The following is a 7,706-nucleotide window of genomic DNA, read 5'->3' on the forward strand; positions in this document are numbered from 1 at the left end:
AGACTGTGCCCTCCTGAGTGCAGCACTTTTGGACTCCAAGTGAGATTATCAGCTGACTGAGAAGGGTTATTATGCAAGCAAATTTCCCAGGGGAGAGCAATGGCAGAACTCCCTGTGAAGCCTCAGCCAAGTTTCAGGGGAGGGAACAGCAGCAAAGAACTGGCTTCAAGAAGAGAGGCCCCAAGAGCAGGAAATGGGGCAGTGCAAACACATAGAGCCATGTTCTACCAAAAGGCAGGGGAGTCCCCTGGTGGTCACATCTCCCTCACTAGTTGCCATTGAGATGCATTGCTTTGTCATTCTCTGGAATCTCTGTGTTGGCAATAATTTTCTCTGCAGCAATTAAAAACTTCATTAATATCTCTTAAGATTTGTAGTAATCATCCAGGGAACTCTTATGGTTCAGGGACACTAGGCAAGAAGTGACTTGTGAAATCATACTTAGCATCTATATAATGTTTTTTTGGAGGGGGGGTGCAAAAAAGTGTTCCCTTACAACCAGGGTCAAATGAGGTTCTTTCTCCCTCTCTCTCTGACCCTTAGAAGTCTCCTCATGCCACACCCTTCACCTTGGACAGCTCCTTGAAAGTTTGGACTAAAACCCAGAGCAGATTCCCCATTGACATTGGAGCCAGCAGCCTCTACTGCTTAAAACAATGCTGTAAGGCAAGTCAGCAGTATTCTTCCCATAATGCAGATTGCAGAGCTGAGGTTTGCTTAAGGCCACATACTGAAGTCCAAACTAAAGATGATGCTAGCCCATGTCATTAAAAACCATGTGAGGGTTGAGTTTTTGTTTTAATTGCAAGTACAGTGCAGGCGCGCACACACATGCACACACATTTGGCAGCACAACAGCATGTGGGGAGTAGAAGTTTAATTAATATTAAAACACTTTTAGCTTTTATTACCTATTTGATGTTGGTTTTATATTGTTCTCCTGCCCTGGGACTCTGTGATGAAGGACAGGTTGGAAATACCAGAAATAAACAAACACAAAGCCAGATCTCGGGGGTGAGGCAGCCTATGGTTGCTCAGCAGTAAAGGAAAATTACTCATCACATGCTCTGAAGTACTCTGATTTCTTCTCTGTTTGTTTGTTTAGTACAGGTGTTGGTTCTGGTGTAACAATCCCTGTACAGCTTGGGACCCGATCAGGATACATAAAAGATTGTCTCACCCCTTATATACCCAACCAATCACTATGTTCTGCAGGAGAGAACATCCTGCAGATACCATCTCATGAGGAGGTCCATTCTGCAGGGCCTCTTGTGTGGCGGCATCTACCCTTTGAAATTCCTTCCCTGTTACATATCGGACAGGATGGAACCATCTCTTTGGTGCCTGCTGAAGACTGACTGTCCTTTTCCAACACACCTTTTAAGTAGAGAGCTTTATCCCAGTCTGCATCGGTATTGGATTTGAAACTGTTTTCACATATGGAGTTGTTCTTAATTGTTTTTATATATGGAATTGTTTTTAATTGTTTTTATTATTGATGTTTTTACTGTGAAATCACTTTGAGATGTTTTATGGGAAGCGATTCATAAATTAAATCTTTTTTATTATTATTAAAGAAATATTTCAAGCCTGCCTTATATCATTTGATCTCAGGGTGGGGGAAGTGAAACCACAATTTAACTCTAGAAGGCAAACTCTTAATCGATTCACAATCAACTATTATTACAGCCTGGGTTCAGGCCTGTAGCGGGGGGGGAATGGGGGCTCTGTCCCCCCTAAAGCTGTGCTTCACCCCCCTCCCCCAGGATTTGTTTGGGAAATTATCTTATTTTTAATTTATGACAACCTCCATTTAAGGAATGATCACTTGTTTTAAGAACAGAAGCAGTTTAAAAATAGGACCCTCTGAAAAATTCAGTAAATAACGCTGGGCGAGTGCACAACAACAGCCTCATCTGGAAGAGCCCCCAAAAATCTGCTCGCTCAAGATTTTCCCTGAATGAGGGTGGATTTTTCATGATCACAGTCATCCTATAATTACTTAAGTGATCCTGGGGGGAAAAAGAGACTGAATGGTAACATGACCCTTGAAGAGTTAAATATTAGAACTTTGTCTCATGGGCTAAAGTTAGACTCCACCCCTTGAACTTTCCTTTGCTCTGCTTTTCAATTTCAGTTGTGTTCTCTACCCAGCCAGCAATAAAGAAGGATATTTGTTTGCCTGCAGTAAGAAGAAAGAGTTTGTTTATTCTGCAGTTATTATACTGAGTTGAGCAGGATTGGGTGCTTATTGCTAAAGGGTGAAATAAAGAAATAACTTAACCATCTGAAAAAATGGCTACTCTACTCTTTTAAAGTACTCACTATACTCATAATCATAGTGGCTATTTCTTTCTTTTTCTATTTTTCTATTTGATGGCAAAGGATGAAAACAGCCCTAGAGGAATAGAAATATTGCTGTGTATACCACAGTTAGATAGCTGGCTGGCTGGACACCTAAGCTGTAATTCAGACTTAATTTCTGATTTTCCCAATATGTGCAGCTCAGCATGAGGCCTTTTCAGGATTTCTGGACAGAAAAATCTACCCATCAACCAGTAAAAAAATTTTCATTGCTTTCCACAATTAGTTTCCAGCTGCTTAGTTCATCCTTTACATAGCAGCCAGTTAAAAAGTTTTCCATTTATTGTCCAACAGGAAGGAAAATCTAAAGACCAGGAACAAGACTAGAAGGAGGGACTCTCAAGGAGGAATTAACAAATACACCCTATAGTATTTATTTTTTCTCTGCCCTTCCCTAAACTTGCAGTATGGGCAAGTTTGTTTTTCAGGTGGAATCTAAACTGAGATACCTAATGCAGCATCAAAGCCAAGCTCAGCAGCCCACTGTCATTACCAAAGCAGTTCAGTTCATGAAGAATCAGAACCAGAATACAGGGACATACTACAGGTGAAAGAGGACTGTAGCTATAGACAAAGAAAAGCTTTTAAGTCTGGTATTCCTGGGGATCTCTCAGAAATGGGTGAGACAATTCAACAGATTGAACTTCATTCATGCAAGTTAACACACTCTCTGGATGGAGGTGGAGTGACAGGTAAGGTCACTTGCCTTCCCCTTCCTCTAGCCTGGCCATCACATCTTCTCCACCAGTGTGTGTGTGAGTGTGTGTGTGTGGGGGGTTGGCTGGCACTATGCCCCACCCAGAAATGTGGCTGCCCCACTGAACAAGGAAGGCTGGCTACAGGGCTGCCTGGGTTCCAGGGCTGAGTACTGAAGATATATTTTACAGCACCCTCCCTGTCTCCAGTTGTACCTCTCTCTCTCTAAACATCCTGAGGCAGCAAAGGAGCATGCAGCCATTCTGCCTCCTGCCCCATTCCTCCATGGGTCCTCACCCACCCTCTTCCCCTGCCTGCTTTGGCCAGCAGGACTCAATTTGCCCTACATTTGGCAGGGAGGAGGGGGCAGTGAGAGGTGGCCAGTGCAGGAGCAAGTGTAGGAGATCCCCTTGGCTGCTTCCAGTGCTATCCTGCCACCTCACAAGATTTAAAAGGAAAGCCAGGACCTCCAAGTTGCAATCTGACCAGTGGATCCTGCAACAAAATGTTTGTTTATATATTTATTAAATTTATATCCCATCCTTCCTCCCCGAAGGAGCCCAGGGCGGCAAACAAAAACACTAAAAGCACTCTTAGAACAAAATACTTTAAAATATATTAAAGCAAAACATCTTTAAAAACATATTAAAAAGCTGTTCTGACACAGACACAGACTGGGATAAGGTCTCTACTTAAAAGGCTTGTTGAAAGAGGAAGGTCTTCAGTAGGCACCAAAAAGATAACAGAGATGGCGCCTGTCTAATATTTAAGGGGAGGGAATTCCACAGGGTAGGTGCCGCCACACTGAAGATCCATTTTCTATGTTGTGTGAATGGACCTCCTGATAAGATGGTATCTACAGGAGGCCCTCATCTGCAGAGCACAGTGATCAACTGGGTATGTAAGGGGTAAGAAGGTCTTTCAGGTATCCAGGTCCCAAGCTGCATAAGCCTTTGTACATACAAAACCAGAACCTTGAACTTGGCCCGGTAGCTAATGCTGTCGTGTGGAGCGATCCTGTTCAGGGTTCCCTCCAGCCAGCCACACCTTCTTTCCATATACTCCATTACATTACTCCCTCCCACCTGCTTGTCCATACCCCCTCCAGTCCAAACTGCTAATAGGGTGGTCACTTATGCATTACCAGAGAGAGGGAGCGAGAGAGAGGACCAAAGAAGATGCAGGCATGCAATTAAAGAAATAATTACTATAATTTAAATAGTGGGGATGTGACCAGCTGACCTGTGTCCCTCCTGACTACTGCCCAAGTGCTAACTCTTGATGGGCAACTTCAACCCCCCATTCTTAAGGTTCTGTATCTTTAAACCAGACAGCCCCTTCAAACAGAGGACTCCTTCAAATAAAGGTCTGTCCTCTGTAAAGCAGGGCGCATGGCCACCCTAATATGATGAAATCAGCACTAAGATCAAAAGAACATCAGAAGAGCCTGGCTGCTAGATCAAGCTAAAGGGGGCCCATCAAGTCCAGCATCCTGTTATCACTGTGGCCAGCCAGATGCCCCAACGGGAAGCCCACAAGCAGGACCTGAGCGCAAGAGCACTCTCCCCTCCTGCAGTTTCCAGCAACTGGTGTTCAGAGGCACCCTGCCCCTGACTGTGGAGGCACAGCGTTCTATGGGCACTGAGCATACTCAGTCCTTGCTGGGCTGTCTGGAGGTGGGGGCACCCTTCCCCCCCTTCTGTAGTTCTGCAAACCTTGTGGCTCCTCCCAGCCTACTTGTATGTGTAGATAGTGGTGTTTGGGCTACATAATTAAGGATCAGCACTTAGACAACTGTTCACAATCTGTTTGTATGCAATGGATAAGCCCCTGGGTCAAAGTAAGCCCTGCAGTGTGAGTGGGTTTTTTTGGAGGGGGGATAAGGGACCAGTGTAAAGAGTGGGTTCTGGGAGACTCAGGAACTGGAGGTGTTTGTTCGATGGTTTCTCAAAGAACTGCAGTTAACGGTTGATGGTGGGATAACAGATTTTTTTTTTTGAGGGGTAGGTGGTGTGCAGTTGAGAAAATGAGCACTTCAGCCTCTTTATAACCTCAGCAAACAAAGGAGCCATTTTCAAAAGCACCCCTTTGCAATAGCCTAAAACTCCTTTGTGAAAAGGCCAAGAGAAAATGCTGACTGACTCTTTTCCGTCGTGGGCAGACAACAGGAAGGGTAGCGCTGGGCCCAGAGGCCTATGTGGATGGGCATCAGTGGCAAAAGTGGTATAAAAGCAAGTGCATGGCGGGCCCGCAAGCCTGTGCCGAGCAGGTCATGACTGCTGAGGAGGATCAAGACATCTCTCTGTCTTTTTGTGGATGAGAGAGAGTGAGGGTGCTGCAAGAGTTAAGCCATTGGTGGCCTACATTCCATTTTTGCATCACTTCCAGCAAAATTCCTAAGCACTGAGGCCCCAGGTCCCATCCTGGCCAGCTTCCCTATGCAGTGGCCTAAAATTGCTAAGGTGCCTCTTCATCAAATGCAAAGATGTATCACTGTACACTAAAGTCAGGATCATTCAGACCATGGTATTCCCGATCTCTATGTATGGATGTGAAAGTTGAACAGTGAAAGTTGGACAGTGCCCTCCCCAGTCCTAGCCACCTGATTTCCTGTGTCCATTATTGATAATCCTTCACAAGTTCAATGCCCTTGTTGTCAACATTAAAGTTACATAAATCTTCTGTTGTCATTGCTTTAGTCTTCTTGATGTTCTATGGGAACCCAAAGTTGAAGAGCAATGCAGGAGTCTGTGTAAGTTTTGTGCAAGCAAATTAGGATGAATGATCAATAAAAGGTTGTCTGTAGGAGTCCTTAGAGAACAGCCGGACCAGAAATGGTCACAGAGAAGTTTTAAAAATTCTTAGGCTGCAATTGAACTTAGTTCCTGAAGATGGTAGCAGAGGGAAGTAATTTACACACATACACACACACACACACACACACACACAGAGAGAGAGAGAGATTTTGTGAGTGTGTGTGTGTGCGCGCACAGACACACATATATGTATTTAATAGTTTGGGGCAGTTAGCAAAGGAGAGAAGGCACTAATGCAAGAACAAAAGGAGTGAAACGCAAGATGCACATTAGGTTTAATGCATTTCAAATGAAATCTTATGCAGGGGCATTATAAAATCAAAACACATTTGTGCTCTCCTAGAACTTCGGTGCAAAATGAGCCCTGACATGATAGTGAAGCAGCAGAGGGGAAATCCTTTTGCAATTGCAGAATGTTTCTGCAACTTTTGTATAGCCTGTTCGCTTGCACAATGTGCAGAGTTCTTGCTGATTTTGAAGTTATATTTTAAAAAGACTGGATTGGACCCATACTGGGAAGTTACTGGCAGTTTGGCCCTGTATAAATCAGTGCAAGAACTTAGTCATGATTTGACAAGTCTCATTGATTTCAACGGGAACTAAGTGCAACTAAGTTTTAGTGCAATCCTACTCAGAAGTAAGGCCCACTGTTTTCAAGCAAGTATGCAAGTCTCTAGGATTGCTGGACCAGATGGGCCCCCTTTGGCATGATCCAGCTGTTCAGGGCTTTTCTTGTGTTTTATTGTTAGATTCAAGTTCAGTGTAGTGGCACCGACCCTTTGGCATTCCCTCCCCTTAAATATTAGACAGGTGCAATCTCTGTTGTCTTTTCAACACCTACACAAGACCTTCCTCTTTCAACAAGCCTTTTAAGTAGAGACCTTATCCCAGTCTGCGTCTGTGTTGGAATTGCATTTTAATATGTCTTTAAATCTTTTTTTAAAAAGATGTTTTTAAAGCTTAAAAAATATTTTTTAAGATGTTTTCTTTTAATATATTTTAAAGTCTGTTTTTATGATGTTTTAAAGTGTTTTTAGTGCTTTTGTTTGCTGCCCTGGGCTCCTACTGGGAGGAAGGGCAGGATAGAAACAAACAAACAAACAAATAAAAAGTTTAATCTTCCCCTTCTGTTCTTTGGTAACTTTTTCGAGGAGGGAGGTACTCCCCCTTTTTGTGCCTGAGTTGTGATATCACTGTGTTTGGAAGAGGGCAAATACGGGAAAACGGCAAGCCTTGATAACATGCCCAAGGATTCCATTTCCCTCTGGAAATGCTGGAAAGGATGATGACCATAGGTGGATCGGGACCTCACCTCTCATTTATTTATTTTTATTTTCTAAAGCAACGAAAGGCCTTTGGAGCATGTGCACTTTGTATGCAGAAGATCACAGGTTCAACCCTGGCACTGCCTCTACTTACAAGGATCTTGAGTTGTGGAGCCTCCGCCCTCTCCCCAGAGCAGCTGCCAGTTGGAATAGAGAGGAGAAGAACATATACTGAATTAGGCCACTGGTCAATCTAGCCCAGTATAGTCTGCACTGACTGGCAGCAGCTATTCATGGTTTCAGGCGGAGAGTCTCTCCCAGTCCTACCTGCAGATGCTGCTGCAGTCTGAATCTGGGACCTTCTGCATGCACTGAGCCATGGGCCTAGGACTGGGCTCAGTGAACCAATGGATTAAGGCAGCTCTGTAAGTTTTTACGCAGCACCACAACAGACTTGTAGCTTGTAACAGAGTGCGAAAAGGGGATAGCACAAAAAGGGAACGTCCCAGTGTGGGAGTCAAATGCTTCCTTTTCCTGTTCTCTTTTGTAGACTGAAGTGGATACT

This window comes from Rhineura floridana, chromosome 1 (assembly GCF_030035675.1).
Source record: "Rhineura floridana isolate rRhiFlo1 chromosome 1, rRhiFlo1.hap2, whole genome shotgun sequence".
Lineage (NCBI taxonomy): Eukaryota > Metazoa > Chordata > Lepidosauria > Squamata > Rhineuridae > Rhineura > Rhineura floridana.